The following is a 21,153-nucleotide window of genomic DNA, read 5'->3' as shown; positions in this document are numbered from 1 at the left end:
TGCTCAGAGACGCCAACCCAGGAACTCAGTAGGGTCCCTTTCTTCCAGTTGGCTACATACACCAACAACCTGAAATAAACTCAAGCCTTGTCTCAACCACTGCATTCTTCCAAAAGTATGATTCTTCATAGGAATCTGCAAACATCTCTCTTGTTGCAAAAGCATTTGTGCTGTATTACCCAGCAATATAGGTTTTACTTGGATGTATGGCTATGATAAGGAAGAAGACTGTGGTTACAGTTCAGTGGAACTAAGGAATGGTACACGCTGGGACTGTCATGAAGCCTGCATTTGATTATTTTCACTTTTCAGGCCCTGCAGCAGCTGGCAAGCTGGGCATTCCCTCGTGGCTGCTGGTAATCCATGTTGCTTTCCACTCCTACATTTCAGTGACAACTATAATTTTTTGAGGCAGACAGATAGATGCAGGTGCCTCAAATTTGTTATTTGTTGGAGGCAACCATGTCTGCTATGCCACTTCCAAAGACCTCCTTTCTTAAATAGGATAGCCACTTGTCAAAAATGAGGAATGTCCTTCAAAATGCCTAAGATACATTTTTTTTTAGCCAAGTTGATGGGTACTATAGGAGAAACTCTGAGGCAACTCTGGTCTTTTCTTCCCAAACAGCTTTCAAGATATTCAGATAATACCCAATGCTGCTGAAGTTGTGAAGCTACTGGGGGCAGTGTGAATGGCATTACTCTTCAGGAAAGCAACCATCACTTTTTAATGCAAAGACTTTATAATGTTGAGACTTTGTCCCAGTAATCCCAGTTTGTGGAATAAACTCTATGAAAATGAGCCCAAAGAAATAAAAAATATATATATTTAACAATATTCACTGAAACTTTATAATGACAAATTTGAACACAGTCTAAAAGTTCCATATTAGTGAGTGGTTAAATAACCACGGTACAGAAATTCTATGAGATATTGCAAAGCCGTTTAAACTGTTGGACTACAAAGTTGTCACCTCATTCTCCTTGAGTCCAGCCTCTTTCACCTGAACTCAGGAGATGGCTATCTTAAGCTTGTGTTCCTCATCCCATTTTTCATTCCAGAAGTGCACATTATGGGGCTCACTGCCCTGCTCTTTGGATCTGTGCTCTTTACTGCCTGTTGATAAAGTCTGAAAATTATTGCCTCATATACTATATCCATCTTATATCTGTTTATAGTGTAAGTGCAAACTCAGTGGATGATAATGCCACAAGAAGAATTCTGATTTAAAAAAAAAATTGTTCATCATCAGCTTTCTCACAAAATAGTTGTGGTTCATTTATTCTCTGTAAATAAAAAATTATTTTTTCTTGTAAAAATAAATAAACTGTTGGACTAAACCACGAAGCAATGTAGAAAATGCTTATCACATAATGTTAAGTATGAAAGCTGAATGCCAAATATATATCCCAATTATGATATATAAAATTGACATACTTATTTACATATATGGAATGAAACTTAAAAAAAAGGAATAGAGTTGATTAATTTTGGTGGTGGAAATCTGAGTAATTTCCCCCTTTGTTTTCTACTCTCCTTAGGCTATTTTTCACACTTGTTGATTCTCATTGTCACTCCACCACCAACGAAGAGATTTTCTTCAACTCCATGCTACCTTTGATCTATTTGGAAGCTCTGGTTTGACTCAAGTGAAGACCTTCTGTTGAATCCTCAAACTGGATATAAAATGTTTCACTGCATGTTTCCATCTCTGCCCTCCTGGTACAGGCTTCTTAAAAGGCTTATACATAATTAAAAAGCCCAGGACTTTTACACACTCCAAATCCTCAAGCAGCAGTGGGCCAGGATTCAGCCTAAGATGAAAGAGCCCTGGGCCTCACCTATAGGAACACAGGGTCTTTCATGTTACTCAGTCCTCATCACCACATCCACTCTCCTATGAAGAACCCCCCCTTACAGAAAATCCTGATGGATTTAAAGCCTTTTTAAAAAACTCAACTATAGCAATAAAAATTTGCATTGTTTATACAAAGAAATTGCCTCAAAGACCTTGAATACTTATGGCCCATGCAAAACTCCTACAGCTGTTTTGCCAACAGTATGGAAACAATTACACATGATCTGTACCAGGAAACAAGGCTCAAATACTTCACCATCCTAGGAAGGCCTGATTATAGCTGATTAACGAAGATAATCATCTATAAAGTAATTCTTCTAGAATCCAGTGAAAAGATGCTGATTAACTAGCAAACACTCAAGTGTATGTAGCCATCTTTCTTCCTCGTGGCTACTCTGTGAAGCTTGCATCTTTCTGAGTGTCATCAGGATATTGTTACCTTACTATCATCAGGATATTCTGAAACTGGTTTGAATTTTCATCTTTGAGGGATGATAGCAAACTCCACAGGTTACAGCAAAAACAGGCTGATATGTACAGCATTAGGGTACACGTTTGTTGAAATGAATTGAAACGAAGCCCATCCCTGAGCCATTTCCCTTGTTTTTCAAGACATCATAAACAAGAATACTAACACTCCAGAATGAGGCAGTGAAGGGCTGGACTGCGTAATTTTGTGCATGTGATGTGCAGAAAGCCTACTTTTGGGGGCAAATGGAAATCCTTCCTTTGCAAAGCAAGGAAAACAGTTTTAACTACTAAAGGGTACGTAAGTCAAATGCAGCAAAAAAAGAAATCAGGTTAATGATCAAGCGAAGTGATTTCAGAGCTGGCATTTAAGGCTGCCTTAAATATAAGAATTCCAGAGCTTCTATTTTTATCTAAATGTCACATTTACTCTCTTCAGCCCCCACAGGAATATCCCAGTTGGGTGCCTCCAGGGCTGGGTGAGTGGGTGAGATATCCCAGGATCCGGTGACAGTGAGCTGAGAAGCCAGGTGGGTGTAGCACAGGGCTGGGTGGTCCTGAAGCCGGAGGGCACGTGTTGGCCACCCACATCCTGAGTGACAGAGAAGTTCCAGGACAAGGCTTAAACCGCAACGGGTTGGCCACTTACGAAGGATCTGCACACATTCGCCCACTTCTTCCTGGTGGGGTGATCTGTCCCGGTTTGCCCTGGACGGAGGAGTTTCCCAGGATGCTGGGCTTGCAGGCTAAAACTGGGACAGTCTGGGGCAAACCTTCCCCTGAGGCTTGCTGGTATTTTAAGCAACAGGGTGTAAAGACAGAGAGGTGGAGACAGAAATGAATGCAGCTTTTAGCTACGCTTCCCTTGTCAGGAGTGACTCTAACAAAACAAGGGGCAGGGAAAGCGCTGGTTGGAGCAGGTTTCCAGGGACACAGCAGGCAGCACTCCTGAGCAACCAGTGTCCTCACTTTCCTTTCTGGTCAGCTGTGAGGCCTCAGTTAAAGAGCAGAGGCACTCCTTTTAGGGAATGTTCTTTTCTTTTACTACTTAGAGGTCTGACTGGTTAGTTTGTTGAAACTGATGGTGATGCGAAGACATGGAAAAATACTTATTAAAAAAATCAATGAAAAACTATGATCCTACTGTTCATGCTCTATAATTACTATATTTTAAAAGGATGCTTCAAACTTGGGAAAAGAATACATCAAAATACTAGCAGTTAAGGTAGTCAAAATATGGGCGATTTGTTTTAACTTGGCTATTTTCTAAGTTTTGGGGGTATGTTGGGATGCTTCCAAAACGAAAAAATAATAAAAAGAACAATAACACTAAGAGGTTGGACACCTCAATTTGGCAAAAGATGGGTCTTTATTGGGGAATAATTTGTGCTAACTCAAGTATTACCAGCTCTCAGTTCTTTTCATGACAACTAGGTAAACAGCATAACTTTAGTTCAATCATAGATGATCTTAAAAACTCATTCCAGAATTCAAGCATTTACAAGAGATGGCACTAGGCGATTTGGATTACGAGCATCCCTCTCTCTCTCTTTTTTTTTCCAAAAGGAAGAGATGAGAAAATCATTTTTTTAATGTTCTTTACTTTCCAAAGTGTTTTCATGTACACATAGCTTTATTCACATCCAGCTTCACAGGGTAGGGATGAGACGTATTACAGGGCCCGCCTCCACTTTACTGTAAAGGAAATCGTGACACAGGGAGGTGTCAGAATGCATCCTAGATCCCACACTTCCAAACTTCTTCCTAAAACGCCTTAAGAAAGGAGCTAAATTCCTGCAAACAGCAAGCATTTACTGACTCCCCACAGCTACATGTTTAAGTGCTACTCCAAGCCTTAGGAAACAGAGTTGGTGGAGAAGGAGACATAGTTCACATCTCCGGTTCAGAAACAATCTCATCTGTTTGTCCAACTCTGGAGACATCTCTCATTCCTCACTTTGGCTCTATGGACCAGGATGTGTGCAAGGACATTACTCAGCTGGCAACAGATGCCTGACTTCTGTTATAGGGACTGGCCCTCCTTAAGCAGCTGTGGAACAGCATCAGCTCCTGAAGAAGAGAGATCTCTTAGCCCTCACTCCACCTGCAGCCCTTGCACGGTGCCTGACACCCCATAAGACATATGGACACTTGTAGAGTACAGGCAATTGTGCTCTTTAAAGGCTTTCTGTAATGCTGTATAGTGATTGCCCTTTTGTTTGGCCCAGGTCCACTCCCCCTTCCCCTGGTAACTGTATTCCCATTCCCTCAATGGATACAGCCCTAGCGGAGGCTGGCGATCAGTGTTCTTCCTCCTCTATGCAAGGGATGAGCATGTGACCTAAGCTAGGGCACTCAAATGCTCTCTCCCTAGAATTTGGATTGTGGACAGAATGACACAGGGTTCCCTGATGAGTCTGCCCGTTAGTTTTGCTACTTGGATCCCCAGAGTTTTCCCTGGTCCCTATCTTTCCTCACTCTAGTTCTTCAGTTTGTCCATGAATTCTGTGACCTATCCTGTCTTCTGACCAGTTCTTTTCATGCTTCAAGTAACCACAGTTGCTGCTGTTGCTAAAAGCATGAAATCCAAACTCATACACCATTGGACCAGTGCCTCACATGCCCCAGCATGCAGTAACTGGGAATTCTTGGACATGTGGTTTAACCTCCATGAGTTGTGGTTGCCTTTCCTGAACATGTAGATGTAAGACCTACATCTCACTGTAGTGAGAATTAATGAGAAAATATGAACAGGGTTCTAAGCACAGCACTGGATACAAATTGGGGGAGTTAGGTAAATATGGTCCTCCTCTTCAAGTAGGTTGATAATGTGATAATGACTTGGAAGACTGCCTCAACAAAGAACTTCTTCTAGAATAAACCTCCAAAATATGCATATGGTCTTTCTGTGTCAAATACTCTTTTGTCAGTCTCACTCTTTTAGACAAAGGCCAACAGTAGGAGGGAATCCAGCCAGGGTAAACCTGAACTCTATGTACTCAAATGCATGAAATAGCATGCCTTTCATGACTAATTTTACACACATTGGGCATGGTGTCTCAGCAGTCTTTTCTTGGTACTCAGAGCCATAAGTCTATAAATTACCCTTTAAAAGGAACTTGTAATTTTGAAGCATCCCAAGGAATTTCCCCATACCTAAATGCTAGAAAAGTATGGTTAAGAGTATAGCTTTTAAAAGGACATTTGGGAATAGTAGAACTCTCTCATTGTTCTAATTAAGTTGCAGGAACTGTGCTAAGCATTTTATATCCATGATTTTACAACACCCCCAGAAGGCAAGTGTTATTTATGCCATTTTAGGAACAAAGGGACAGAGATGCAGGGAGGTGAGCCAGCTGGTAACAGAGATTCAAGTTCAGATCTGCCTGAGTCCAAAGTGTGTGCTTCTAACCCCTCTTCCACACTGCTCAGTGTATTCCGCTCCCTCCACTGCTCCCCCGCCCAGAGAATACACTGAACAGGTGGTTTATTCTTTGTAATTACACATGCAAGGAGCAAACTTAAATGTAAGCATGACTCTTTGGAATGAAGGATACATGTTTATAGTTAAGAGCACAGGCTCTGTAGCTGGGTTTGAACCTAGCTCTGCCACTTACTAGCAGGATTATCTTGATTAAGTTACATAGCCTGTCTAGAGGTCAGTTTCCTCATCTGTAAAATGGATAGAAGAGAAACATATATGAGAGAATTACATAACATAATGCATGTAAGCTCTTTGTGTCCCAGGCACATAGTAAGTGTTCAGTTAACACTAGCTATTATTATTGCATTTGAATAATTCAAATAGCTATTCAAATAGCTCAATTTCCAAATGAGATGTTACCTGTGGATTTCAATTGTGATTTTGGAGGTTAGAGTTAGAATAACGCTTAGGATGGCAAGAGTTCTAACGTAACTGCACTAGGTCATCAATTTCATAAAACAAATGGCAGGGGCTTATAAAAGTCGTATGACACTTGCAGACAGGAGTCTTGAGCTCCAGCCCTGGCTCAGTCTCCCAAGGCCTGTGCTACTGAGTGCCTTGGAGCTGTCATCTACTCACTCTGAGCCTTAATTTTCTCCTCTGTGAAGTGGAATATCTATATCCTAGAGTTCTTGGGAGGACCACATGGGATACTAGTTATAAAAATATCCTATAAGCTGAAGAGCAAGGTTTTATTATTGTTTTTGTTACTCTTTATTAAGAATAATCTGAAAAATAAATTTCTATAGTGGTGTGCAAACGTTTTCAATTGGCTGCATTTAGCTTGAAGATATATTCATCTAGGTCCACATGGTGTTGTTATTGTTTTTGCAATTAGATGCTGTCATTTAAATACCCAGACATCTGACCACGCCAGGCCTATATTTCCACTCGGCCACGATGAGTGCAGGCTGTGCAATAGTTATCTCCCTAAGACACAGTCCTACCCCTTCCTGAGTGTCCTTCCCTCACCCCCAACAGAGATGCAAGGGCAGCTGTCATTTATTCAATGCTTATGCTATCGTTCTTCTTAGAAGAGAAACATATTCCTCTGTATCTATGTCTCTGTCACGGGTAGGAAAGAAAGATCAATAGGTCTCAATCCAACTCTACTCATTCATTTCATTTTCTTCAGCTAAGTTTCACTTCCATGTGAAATGGAAAGGAAGTGGCCTTTTGTCTGAGCTGGAGAAAAGAGTTCCTGTTCACTTATACATGGAATGTGTTTGTTTGTTGGTTTAATCTGCTCATGTGAAATTTCTATTTATCCAACAGTAAATCTTTGTGGTGAGCCTAAGGATGGGCACCAAGAGAACAGACATGAAAAGATGTGACCCTGTCCTCCTTATACTCCAGATATTTTTTTAACTTTTCAATATAGTGAATAATCAAAAGAGGAAAAGCAAGTTTACTCTTTCGTTCTCTAAGTTTTCCTTAAAAAGAGGACTTAAAAAAAGTCAGTTTCACTTAAATCTTTCTAAAATCTAAATCATTTTAACATTTCAAACCATAAACGTTTCAGGTTCTGGATGTACATAAATCAGTAGTTTTTTCATGGATTTCACCCTCTCAGCAAGAAAACCTCCCTCTAGGAAAGACCTAGTGAAAAGAATCAGATGATGATTAACCCTTATTTTACACAGTATAAGCTTCTGAAGGATAAATATTTTCCAGGCAGATATAAAGCAACCAATTGTGTCTGCTAAAGATAGCTGCACGCCAGTTTACCTGCCAACTCAACTAAGAAGATCCCACACCCTCTAAACTCAGATTTTGACTTCAAGTAAGTTTGGGGGACAAGGGATGATACTCAAAGGGGAAAAGAGACAACTGTGTTTTTGATGGTGCCTGCGAACACTTGAAAGAAGGGGTTTGGGGCAAAAAATGTAAATAAATGTGCATTTTGTTATATTTTCATTGTTGCCTGTATTAAAGCATAAGCCTGAAAATAAATCACATTAGGCCCACTTTCTGGTCTAAACTTTACCTTTTTAAAAATCCAAACTGAAACACACGTGTTGCTGACGGAGAACACAAAGCATTTCTCTTTAAATCCCTGATACCTCCCCTACTTATTAGGAAAATTACAGAGATGCCGCAGAAGGAGGCTTTGGTCTCTCAGCACAACAGGAAAGCAAACTGAGCTTTTGTGAGAAGGCTGGATTTTTGTTGTTGCGTTTTTAGACGAAAGATTTATGCTTATATTTTGGCCCATTTACAATCCATCATAATACTTTGCAGACAAAGTTATGCTCTTTTCCCAATGATCCAGTGACCTTAATCTCTAACATTTTGTGGTTTCCTGTTTGGGGAAACAGCCTAAGCTATTCCAGGCTGCACAGCATTCCCAGTTGGCTGCTGTCTGTCTTAGTTTTGAATGTTCTCCTGTTCGCTAATCAAAAAAAAAAAAAAATTTTTTTTAAAAGAAGCCTTCCCTACAGATGCTAAATCAATGAAACTCCTACAAAGCAGCCCCCCACACTTCCTCTTCTGGCTGCCTTACCTATCATTCTTCTATTACAAACTCCAACATAGCCAGGAGTTCTCTCTGCCTGGAGCAATTAGCATGACCCGCCAGTAACTTTCTCCCAAATAGAAGAGAATTAATTTCATTAATATCCAACTCAACCCAGGGCAATCCCCAAGGGTTTCTCAAAAGCTCAGCTGCAAAAGAAAAACAATTTCAGCTATATAGTATAACGTTTAGCAATTTTCCCCACTGGAGGCAGAGTTGTTATTCTTCCAGGGACAACGCCTGGGCCCCAGTTGCCCGTCGCTCGCACTTTTGGCCCTACTTCTTCCTGGTGACTTTGCAGGGATATAGGGCTACAACACTCAGGAAGCCTGAGTCCCCTGGGCCTGCCTGGAGGAGACTGTGGTAGAAAAATAATGCCAGCATTGAACGAAACAGTAGTCACTTCTGCAACCAAGCCGTTCTTCAAATGAGACATACTTTGCTTCCAAGTTTAAGGAAGACAAAGAAAGAGAGAAAATGGACTTAGAATAAACACCCCCATGTTCGTGCCATTCCCCTACCAGCTGGTTTTGCCAAGATGAGTAAAGAAAAATGAGAGTGGGGCAGGGAGTTTGAGTAAGTGTCCAGTGGTTACACAAATAATAGTGAGTGTCCAGTGATTACACAAAGAAAATTATTCCTGCTTTCTTGCAACTTAACTCCAAATAATTTAGTTGCTTTTAGAATGGAACAAGAAGCAAAGCCAACCTGAAAATAATCCAGTGAGCCAGCACTCCAACTGAGGGATCTTTGAAAAAATTTTAACTACCTAGAACAGCATAATTAACATGACTTTTAATAATGACCCCGAATAATATTTTCCTCCCATTTGAATAGAAGAGTCCTGGGGGCCCACTCTAGGGGGTCCTTTGCTCTGCTTCTTGTTTCAGGGTCTGTTCTCATAGCCCTTTTCTGATCCCCTCACCTCTAACCATCACCTCTCACCTATTGTCCATCCTCAGTAACTGGATTTAATGAACTCAAAGTGCTCCAGGAGCAGGCCTGCCTCTCCCCCAGACAAGTCTCTCCAGAGAGGAGTGTCCTCCCTGGTTGTCAGAATGTCAGCTTCAAGGTCATGCCAAGGGTCCTCTCCAAACACTGCCCCATGCTTGCCAATGTTATCACTCTACTAAAAAAGTGGGCTGAGGAACCAATTACTTTACCTTTCCACATTATTAAATGTACTTAATTAATCAGTACACATTTGCACATAAACCAAACCAACAAGAAACAGCCCCGAAAAGCAAACAAGAATTGCTATAATTTATAATATTTAAGTCTATAGGAATTGACTCACACTCATCAATACAGTAGCCACTGGCCACACATGGCCAGTGAGCTCTTGAAATGTAGCTAGTCCAAACTGAGATGTGCTCTAAGATACACATTGAATTGTGAAGACTTAATACAAAGAAAAGAATGTATAATCTCTCAATAATTTTTTAATATTGATTAAATGCTGGTATGATAACATATTGGATATACTGGGTTAAAGAAAAGATGTTATTAAATTAATTTCATCCGTTTCTTTTGATATTTTTAATGTGCCTTCTAGAAAATTTAACATTCTATATGTGACTTGTATTGCTATTGGACAGCAGCCACATACCTTGGATTTGGTATGTCCTGCAAAGAAAACTGGTCCCTTTGTCAACAGCTGCCAGATGACAGCAGTAACTTCCAAGGACAGCCACTCTTAGAGGAGTGATCTGCAGTGCATGAAGCTGGATTAAGCAAATCAGGAAGAATTTCCTATGGAGGAGTGGAAGATGCTCCTACAGTCTCAATCATTACAGCAGGAATAGGTAGGAGCTACAGGAAAACCCCTTGCCATCAAGTCCCCCTGCCAGCTCCCTGTTCCCCAACATTATCAACATCACTCAAGTTCAAAAAAACAATAGTTGTCGCCATAAAATTGAATGGATTCACCAAGGATTTTGAGGGTGAACAAAACCTGAAAGCTGAGCCCCTGCCACTAAACAGTGTCACTGCTGCCCTACTACCCATTGTGCCCAGGCAAGACAGGGAATGATCTCCCTGCTGAAGTTATCCTGAGGGCCAGCTGAGAGCAGAGTGGTCTTGTTGCAGGAGGAATGCTAAACCACCTGGAAAAAGCATTAATTTAGAGGAACCTGGAAGCTCCCAAAGGAATATAAACAGTGGGAAGGGAGGCCTTAGAGAGGCCGTAGAGTACTCACCAAGCAGCAAGGTGCAGCTCACTTTGCGACCCACTTCTCCCATAATAAACTTTCCTTCTAGCTTGAGAAAATTCTAGTTCTCTGTGGATGAAGATTACTTTGTCTTTCTCTTAGGAGAGGACTAGAGTGACAGTAAGTAGGCCCTCATCCAAAGAGCCAGACAGGTCACTTCTACAAGTCTAATTCCTACCTGTTGTTATCAATCTCCAGGTGAGTAGCAAAGTCAGTGAAAAGCTTCCAGCCAGGCTGATCTCACGAAAGAAAGCAAGTGGCTGGTTGTACAGCTTACTTTTCTTTATCAAAAAGTTTTTTTTAAAAGTCTAAGTGGTGCTCTGGCCTCTTTATGTTTTCATCTACATGGGAAAACCTGGTATCAGTCAGGTTGCAAGATTCTCTGCCCCATACTCTCAATAGTGATATTCACCAAGGTCCCCTCATTACTCTGCAATTAGGGTTTTTTTGGTGGTTTTTTCCTCCCCCAAACACAACTCTCCCTTATTTGTTAAGGAAAGCATCCCTTTCCCTTTTCTTCCTAGAGAACGTCAAATGGTCTCAAAAGGATTGTACACATCCCTGTAGCAAATAGGGGGACTGTCAGGGGGCTGAAGAAACAGACTTGAAGGTGCAGTGAAAGGAGCACCACGTGAGGAAAATCAAGACGGAGGAGGTCAAGGGCTCCTGCCCAGAGCGATTCTTTCGAAAGCTTGGTTGAAGGTTCTTCTGGCTTTCATTTAGTCACATGCCATTCGGCACAAGGACACTGTGCCGGGTGCTGTTACCCAGTGACAACACTAGAGAGCTGCTCATAACGAGTAAGTAGATAGCACAGGCTGCCCCATTGGGGGGGGGTTGGCACGGGGTGGGACGACTTCTACAGTGCAGGCCAGGCAAATCCAGTAGGGAAAAGCCCCTAGGAAGAGCCTGAGAGTTGTGAATGTGGCTTCCTTAGGCAGTGGGAAGTATGTGAACGCTGCTCTCCTTACTGGACTACAAGGCCAGGGCCAAAAGCCATGGAATTAAGTCATCCACATTCAGATGGAAGCAGAGGAAACTGCAGTGCAAAGAGCCCTGGGCCTGGAGGCAGATCCTGTGGCAAACAGACTTAAATGATGATGGTGATGATGATGACTGTGATTAGGAAAACCCAAACCCAAACCCAAACCCTGGGTCTATCACATCTGATGTGACTATCGTAGAGAGCAAATAAGCGCCCTAGTGCCAATCTATCCATTAAACACGAGTAAAGCTTATTTCTTAATTTCCTTTTTTTAAAAAATAAAATATTAATGTACACTATTTTCCCCCCACACCCCAGGGGACGGTGGTTGGCACACGCTACTTTGAAGACCACTGGTTTCCAACAATCCAATCTTTTAGAACATGTTGGCATCGTTTTGCATCTTCTGTTATACTAAGACACAAGAAATAAAGACTGAGAAGCTACTGCAGCGTGGTGACATGATTGCACAAGAGATATTCCTCATTGTTTCCAGAAAGCAATACTCTTCTCACGCTTTCCGTATTTATCTTTTCAAAGTAAAGTCAACTGATGTAATTGCCTGTGTTTCATACCAGCTGGATTTCATAGCAACTGGATTTAAATGTGCGTTTCTTAGCTTGTTGATTTTTAGGTCCCTGGAATCTACATAACAAATGGTATCACCACTTAATATCTTTCTTCTTGGAACATCCTCACTCTGCTGTATTTGGGTGGCCCCAGATTAAATTCTACTTTTATGTTGCCATAAATCACAAACGTACCTTCTAATGTTCTGAGCATGAGGTACCTTCAAACAACACATCATCAACAAGCAAAGCAATCTGAAATAAACCAATTCACACAGCAGAATATATTATCAAATGGCTTAAAGAAATAAGTAAGAGTAAATAAAAATATATGCTGGTTCTCATTTGAGTATTTCATCCCAACATCAGCTTAAAGGACAAACAAGAAAAGGCGTCAATAGCATGGCAATTTGGGGTGAAGTCAAAATCTGTTTAATAATTTATGGGTATGCTTTTTTCCTTTTATTCATTGAAATGCTTAAAAATGAAAGAAGCCCAGGAGAAGCATGCCTCATTAAAAAAAATTACTGCTGGGCTTCCCTGGTGGCGCAGTGGTTGGGGGTCCGCCTGCCAATATAGGGGACACGGGTTCGTGCCCCGGTCCGGGAGGATCCCACATGCCACGGAGCGGCTGGGCCCGTGGGCCATGGCCGCTGAGCCTGCGCGTCCGGAGCCTGTGCTCTGCAAGGGGAGAGGCCACAACAGTGAGAGGCCCATGTACTGCAAAAAAAAAAAAAATTACTGCTGTTCTTGCACTTGGATTATAACTAAAATAGGTAAAAGTAATTCACAAGGAACTCGACAGTGTAACTGATTTTCAAATGCATACTATTTTTATTTGCCTGCAAAGTGATGACTGCTTATTGATAGTATGATTACATAAAACACATGTCCCAGGATTAGCTTCCCTCTCTTCTGTTATGCTTCCCTAAAAACTACTCCCTCCTCACAGAAGTTTTTCACAGAATGGTACTGGCATTCTCTTTATGGTCTTCAAAGGGTTTGAAAGAAAAGTGATCATATCAGATTATAGTCAACAAAGCTAGACTTTTCCCATCACGGTCCGATGGAAGCTCAGAGTCCAACTTAGCAGTTGAATTGGACCCAATTAAGTGTTAAATTTTTATTGATACACTAGACATTTATCAAATCTAGTTTCCTGGCACTATCACCATTGACATTTTGCCATCAGAAGATGTTATGAAGGAAAATGCCACAAGCAATTAAAATGACTGCTAAAATGACTTAGATTTACTAGAAAAATTTACCTTTCAAACTTCTAAGTCACATCCATTAGCCAGGAATTGCCCATTTCTAAAGGAAGAGCTTTTGATAGCCTAGGATAAGTAAATAAAACTCCTGACGACCTGGGTGTCAAGATTTCAGTCTGGTGGTGAAGCTGAGAAGCATTAAGATCCTGAATTCTGAAGATGCAATTAGTTGAAACTTAATGAGCTGCAGAATGATAAGTGACAGGGAAATGTAACTTTATATTTACAATTTCCTGACTAGATGAACTTTTAAACACAGCAAACTAAGCCCTACCCAAGGGCAATTTAACCTTTAAAAGCAAAAGCATATGGAGGTATTAGCCTTTGGAGATGGTACCTCTTAAAACATCAGTGGCCTTCCAGACAACTTAGCAACAAGGGCAACCTCAATCCAAGGGCAACATTTTGCTTTGGATCCAAATGGCCTCTAGAGCTGTAGCTCCTGTTTTTTTGAAATAATGGTTTCATACAGGAAATACACCCCCCCCCACACACACACACACACACTCACAAACACACACTCACATTCTCTCTCTCATGTACTCTTAGTCTTTAAAAATATAGCTTATATATTTTTAGGAAGGCAAGAGCTGCAACCAAACAGAAATGGAGGTTGGAAACATATTCAGAATCTCTAGCAAGAATCTTTATAAGAAAATGTAACTTCTTTATCATAAAGTACTAAGGACCGGGGGACTTCTACAAAGAACACGGGACTCAAAACCAATAGCTTTCATGGGGTATGGGCTGCATTTCCTAGATTTTAGAGATGCCCTATCCCTATCTATCTGTCCATCTATCTATCTATCTATCTATCCACCCGCTACTATATTTTATTACTTTGAAAATCAGGATACATCTTACAATCAGTGTATTTGTTTTTGTTTTCTAAAAAATGCTGCTTAAAAGAGGAAGGAATATAACATACATAATATAATCAATAGTAACTGGAGTGGTGAATTATTTGCACTTACTAAAATTCAAATAAGTTTACTATAAAGACAGCTTATGATGTAAATGAACAGATCATCTGTCTTCTTTCTGTCATTCTGTCCTTTCCCCACTCCTTTCCTTCCTTCCATCCCTCCTTCCTTTCTTCAAAGTTTACGGCACACTACTATGTGTTAGTTGCTATACTAGGCAACTAAATCAGAACCTTTGGTGGACGGGGTTGTAATTAAGTATTTTTTAAAGCTTCCCAGGCACTTCTAATGCAAAGAGAGCAATGTGAACCACAGCTGAAGTGGAAGAACAGTTTAAGAATGGTAGGAAAAGAGAAGATTAAGGGAAGTAAAATGTTCTAAGCAACATCTACTCTCTGTGAAGCCTTTTATTACTTCCTTTGTTCCCAAGACAATTCTTCTTTCATTATTAACGTTTGTTAAGTGCCTACTATGTGCCAGGCACAGTGGTAGGCCCTGGGTACAGAGTGGTGAACAAGAAGGTAAGATGGCTGCCCTTACTCGGTTTGTTGTCTATGAGATAGAATTTTACAGATTAGGAAGTGAAAGGGAGAACTTCAATTCCAGGCAGCTTGACTTCTGACACCGAACATATTTTAACATCACCATCAGGGAGTTGTAACATAATTTGCAAGTAAATTGGCTACCCACCAATGAGCATAGAGAGCCAGGTAGAAAAAGATTATTTTAATTACCTGCTATTTTGGATTATGTAATCAATGTCTACCAGCGAGGAAAACTGATGGAATTCTCTGTGAGAGCAGATCAGTGTCCTTGCCTCCACCACAATGCCTCATAATTCTCTGAAGTATGCTGAGGGACTTTAAAGTCATGGCCATACTAAGCAGTCCACATGCTCACAACATGGTCAATTAAATCTCTGCAAAGCACTAATCACAGTCTACCTCCTTCAAAATTTTATTGTATATATTATATATACACCAAAGAATGTATTATAACATATCTGTAGGTTAGGAAGTATAAGAATAAATATACATTCACAGATGCACCAGCCACCTTAAGAACTAGTATAGTACCAATATCATTGAATCTACCCAGTGAACTTCTCCCCTATCCCCACCCCCGTCTGTCTACCCCACAGAGAGAACCACTATATAATACCATTTCATTTATAGGCAATATCCAAAACAGGCAAATCCACACATACAGTAGATTAGTGGTTTCCAGGGGGTGGAGGGAGGGAGAAAATGGGAATTACTGCTAAAGCATAAGGGGTTTGGGGAGAACATGACAAAAATATTCTAAAATTAAACAGTGATGATGGTTGCAAAAACTTGTGCATATTTAAAAAACTACAGACTTGGGGCTTCCCTGGTGGTGCAGTGGTTGAGAGTCCACCTGCTGATGCAGGGGACATGGGTTCGTGCCCTGGTCTGGGAAGACCCCACGTGCCGCAGAGCGGCTAGGCCCATGAGCCTGCACGTCCGGAGCCTGTGCTCCACAACGGGAGAGGCCACAACAGTGAGAGGCCCACGTACCACAAAAAACAAAAAACAAACAAAAAACTACAGACTTGAACATTTTAAATGGGTGAATTCTGTATTATGTGAATTATATCTTCAATCAAGCTGCTAAAGAAATAGTATAAAGAAATCTTTATACTCTTTATGTATACTTTATGTATACTCTTTATGTATGTAATACATATATGTATACTTTATGTATACTCTTTATGTATGTAATACTCTTTATGTAGCCTTCAAAATATTAATGTTTTAAATAACCACCATGCAATCATCAAAACCAGAAAATTAACAGTGATATAATACTATTTTCTTGCTACAGATTTTATTAAAAAATTTCCACTTGTCCCTTAATAACCTTTTTCTGATCCTGGATGCAATAAAAGGTCACATGTTATATATATTTAGTTGTAAAGTCTCCTTAATCCCTCAGTGTTTGTGTGTGTGTAGGTATGTGTGTGTCATTCATGTCCTTTGACAAGTACCAGCCAGTTATTTTGTGGCTAAATTTTGTCCCCTAATTTGAGTTCGTCTGCTGTTGCCTCATGATCAAATTCATTCATTTTTGGCAACACACATTAGTGTTGTTGTGTCCTTCTCAGTGCAACATATCAGGAGGCACAAATGTTGATTTGTCCCATTACTGGTGATGTTAACTTAGATCCTTTGGTTCATATGCCAGACTTCTCCACTATAAAGCTACTATTTTCCCCTTCATCATAAATATTTTGAAGGAGGATACTTTGAGGCTATGTAAACATTCTGATTCTCATCATACTTTCACTAACTGATGTTAGTATCCACTGATGATTCTTTCTTGAAGCAATTATTACTGTCCTATTTGTCAAATAATGATTTTCTATTCCATTATTTCTTACACACTTATTAATTGGATTTTTCTCCCATTCATTTTTTATTTGTTTACATCATCATGAACTCTGACTTTAAAGGGAATGCATATTATGTTTTATAGAACAGAATAATGCTTACTGGTAGATTTTTATTAGGTCAAGAAAGTCCCATACTATGGTAGGCTAAATAATGCCCTGTCACAACATATCTAGTCCTAATCCCTGGAACCAGTGAATGTTACCTTATGCAGAATAAATAAATAAATAAATTAATTAATTAATTTAAAAAATAGAGACTTTGCATGTGTGATTAACTTAAGCATCTTGAGATGGGGAGATTATCTAGGAGGTCCTTAAATGCAATCTCATGTATTCTTCTAAGAGGGAGGCAGACGATATTTGACCACAGAAGAGGAGAGGGCAATGTGACCACAGAGGCAGATGTTAGAATAATATGGCCACAAGCCAAGGAAGGCCAACAGCCACCAGAAGCTGGAATGGATTATCCCATTACAGCTACCCTATTGACACCTTGGTTTCAGCCCAGTGAAAGTGACTTTGGATTTCTAACCTCCAGAACTGCGAGAAAATAAATTTTTGTAGTTTATGCCATCAAGTTTGTGGTAATCCATTAGAGCAAGCACAGGAAATCAATACAGATACTACTATTCCTCGTTTGCTAAAAATTTTTATCCTAAGTGGGTTTTAATTTTATCAAATCCACTTTTTTGCATCTATTAAGATAGAAAATTTTTCTCTTTTAACATTTTAGGTGGTAAATTACATGATAGAACTTCTAATACAAAAATATCCTTGCATTCATGGGATCAACCCAACCTGATCTTTTTTATTCACTGGTGGATTAGGTTGTATTAATATTCTGTTTAGGATTTGTACATATATGCTCATAAGTGACGCTGCTCATTGTATTGCCTTTGCTCCTTTGTCAATGATCAGCTGACTATATTTATGTGAGTCTATTTCTGGGCTCTCTATTCTCTTCCATTTATCTATTTGTCTGTTCTCCAGCCAATACTATACTGTCTTTTTGTGTGTGTGTGGTACGTGGGCCTCTCACTGTTGTGGCCTCTCCCGTTGCGGAGCACAGGCTCTGGTCACACAGGCTCAGTGGCCATGGCTCACGGGCCCAGCCGCTCTGCGGCATGTGGGATCTTCCCGGACCAGGGCACGAACCCGTGTCCCCTGCATCAGCAGGCAGACTCTCAACCACTGCGCCACCAGGAAGTCCTATACTGTCTTAATTATTGCAGTTTTATATTAAGTTTCCAAGTCAAGAAGTGTCATTCATCTGACTTTGTTCTTCTCCTTCAATACTGAGTTGGCTATTCTGAGTCTCTGCCTTTCCATATAAGCTTTAGAATTAGTTTGCCAATACCCATAAAATAACTTGCTGAGATTTTGGTTGAGATTTCATTGAACGTGTAGATCACGTTGGGAAGAACTGACACTTTGATAATATTAAGCCTTCCTATTCATGAACATGGAATATCTCTCTATTTATTTAGTTCTTTGATTTCATTCATCAAACTTTTGTAGTTTTCTGCATATAGGTTTGTACATAATTTGTTATATTTATGCCTAAGCATTTCAATAGTTTTGGTACTGATGTAAATGGTTTTGGATTTTTTTTTTTAAATTATTTATTTCTTTCGTTGCACCAGGTCTTAGCTGCAGCTCCAGAGCTCCTTTAGTTGCAGCTCTCCAGCTGCTTAGTTGTGGCATGCGAACCCTTAGTTGCAGCATGCATGTGGGATCTAGTTCCCTGACCAGGGATTGAACCCAGGTCCCCTGCATTGGGAGCGCAGAGTCTTATCCACTGCGCCACCAGGGAAGTCCCGGTTTTGGATTTTTAATTTCAAATTCCACTTGTTCATTGCTGGTATATTGAAAAGTGATTGGTGTTTGTATATTAACTCTGTATCTTGCAACTTTGCTATAATCACTTATTAGTTCCAGGAGTTTTCTATTGATTCTTTCAGATTTTCTACATAGACAATCATGCCATCTTCACTTACTCATTCTCCAATACTTTTATTTTCTTTATATAGAGCTGAGTTTCCGATCTATAACATTATCCTTCCCTGTGAAGAACTTCTTTTAACATAATTGGCAAGGTAGGTCTACTGGCAATAAATTCCTTCAATTTGTACTTGTCTGAAAACATCTTTATTTCTGCCCCATTTCTGAGGGATAGTTTCATAGGACACAGAATCCTAGGTTGGTGATTTTTTTTCTCTCAACTCTTCAGATATTTCATTCTCTTTTCGCTTGCATGGTTTCTGAGGAGAAGTTAGATGTAATTCGTACCTTTGCTTCTTTATAGGTAAGGTGTTTTTTCCCCTCTCTGGCTTCTTTCAAGATTTTTTTCTTTATCTCTGATTTTCTAAAGTTTACATATGATATACCTAGGTGTCGTTTTTTGGCATTTGTTTGCTTGGTGTTCTCTGAGCTTCCTGGATCTGTGGTTTGGTGTCTGACATTAACTTGGGAAAATTCTCAATCATTATTTCTTCAGATTTTGTTTCTGTTCCTTTCTCTCTTTTCTTTCTGGTATTCCCATTATGCATATGTTACATCTTTTATAGTTGTTCCATTTTTTGGATTTTCTGGTTTTGTTCAGTCTCTGTTCCCTTTGATTTTCAGTTTTGGAAGTTTCTACTGTCATATCCTCAAGATCAGCAATTCTTTCCTCAGCCATGTAGTCTACTAAAGAGCCCATCAAAGGCATTCTTCATTTCTGTTACAGTTTTTGATTTCTAGCATTTCTTTTGTCATTCTTTCTTAGAATTTCCATATCTTTGCTTACATCATCCATCTATTATTGTATGTTGCCTACTTTTTCCACTGAAGCCCTTAGCATATTAATCATAGTTTGCAAAAATTCCTGGTCTGATAATTTCAACATCCCTGTCCTATCTGACTCTGGTTCTAATGCTCGTTCAGTCTTTTTAAAGTGTGGTTTTTGCCTTTTAGTATGCCTGGTAATTTTTTGTTGAAAGATGTACATGGTGCACTGGATGGATACAGGGTACTGTGCTAAATAACCCTTTTGTAACATGGTGGTAAGATGTGGGGGATGGAAAGCACACTAGAGTCCTAGGATTAGGTCTCAGTCTTTTAGGAGCCTATGCCCCTGGACTGCGAACCTCACCAGTGCTTTGCAGTTGCTCCCCCTCACCTCTTAGGTGGGACAGCATAGCTAAAGGCAGCTGGAATTGGGTGTTTCCTTTCCCCCACATGGAAGTCTAGAGCTGAAGTTGAGTATTTCCCTTCCCACAGGTAGATCAGGCTCTGATAACCCCTCAGTGGGTTAGGCTGTGGTAAAATAGCTTTCTGAGGGCAGGCCTTATTACAAAAAACAAAATGCTCTGGTGTATTTCAAGGTGGTTACTTTTACCTCCTCCTGCCATAAGCAGAAGGGATTTTTCACCAGTATTCACTGTGAAGACATTGCAGAACTCCTGGAGATAAAACTACAAAAGTGGGGGCTTCCTCCCATGACTGGATTCCCCTGGAGTTTTTAAGGCTCAGGCTTATCCCCACTGAGCCTCCAGTAATTCATGAATTACAGCTCAGGTTTTCCTATCCTGGCACTGGTTCTTGTGGAGGTTTCTGCTCATGGATTTCTGCTTAGAAAAGTGATTCTCTGTACCCACCTGTCGGTCTCTCCTGTTTGTGAAGTAGTTTGCCCTGTGATGACTTCACTTCTCTCACAGGTCTAAGAGGAGTTGTTGCTTTTTCAGTTTGTTCAGCTTTTTACTTGTTGTTAGGACAGAATGGTAACTTCCAAGTTCCTGACATGCCAGACTGGAAACCAGAAGTCTGTCAAGTCTTTTTTGCTTTTGTGTTTTCCATGGTTTTTTGTATAACTTTTCTATGTAGCAGGTGTTTAAAGGCTTCTGCTGAAATGTGTTGAACATCATCAGTAATAGCTTATATTTTCAAGCACTTTCTAAGCACCAGTCATTGTTTTAAGTGTTTTATCTAAATAATCTATTTAAACCTCATAAGAACTCACCTGTAAGTACCATTATTATTCCCATTTCACAGATGAGGAAGCTGAAGCACAGAGTGTTTTAAGTATCCTCCCCCAAAGGAACATAGCCAGTGAATAGTGGAAACAGAATTCAAACTCAAAATGTCTAACGTGAGAACCCATGCTTATAACCACCATGTGCCATGGACCCAGGTAACTCCTAGAAATCGTGATAATATTTAACCATGATCTGATTTAATCATGAATTCCAATAGTCCAACAGATTATTTCTCACTCTAGTTGTTCTGGAAACTGCTAAAATGATATTTCAATTTACCACCTAAATATTTGAAATTACTGAAAAGAGGATGACTTTGAGTACACATCCCCTGTAGGTCTTTACAAGAAAAGGATTATGTTTTCACATAGTCTGTACAGAAACTGATGTACTACACCCTTGTTCTTTTAGTTCTATTAGTTTCCAGAAACTGATGAAGG

The 21,153-nt window shown here is 40.1% G+C and overlaps 1 protein-coding gene across 1 annotated transcript in view; it reads right to left on the bottom strand.

Moving 5' to 3' along the window:
* Positions 1–21,153, bottom strand: part of CPVL (carboxypeptidase vitellogenic like) — a 101,400-nt gene that overhangs the window by 25,935 nt on the left and 54,312 nt on the right. The window lies entirely within an intron of this gene.

Source organism: Lagenorhynchus albirostris, chromosome 8, assembly GCF_949774975.1.
Source record: "Lagenorhynchus albirostris chromosome 8, mLagAlb1.1, whole genome shotgun sequence".
NCBI classification, from domain to species: domain Eukaryota; kingdom Metazoa; phylum Chordata; class Mammalia; order Artiodactyla; family Delphinidae; genus Lagenorhynchus; species Lagenorhynchus albirostris.
This window is presented reverse-complemented; position numbering and strand designations above follow the sequence as displayed.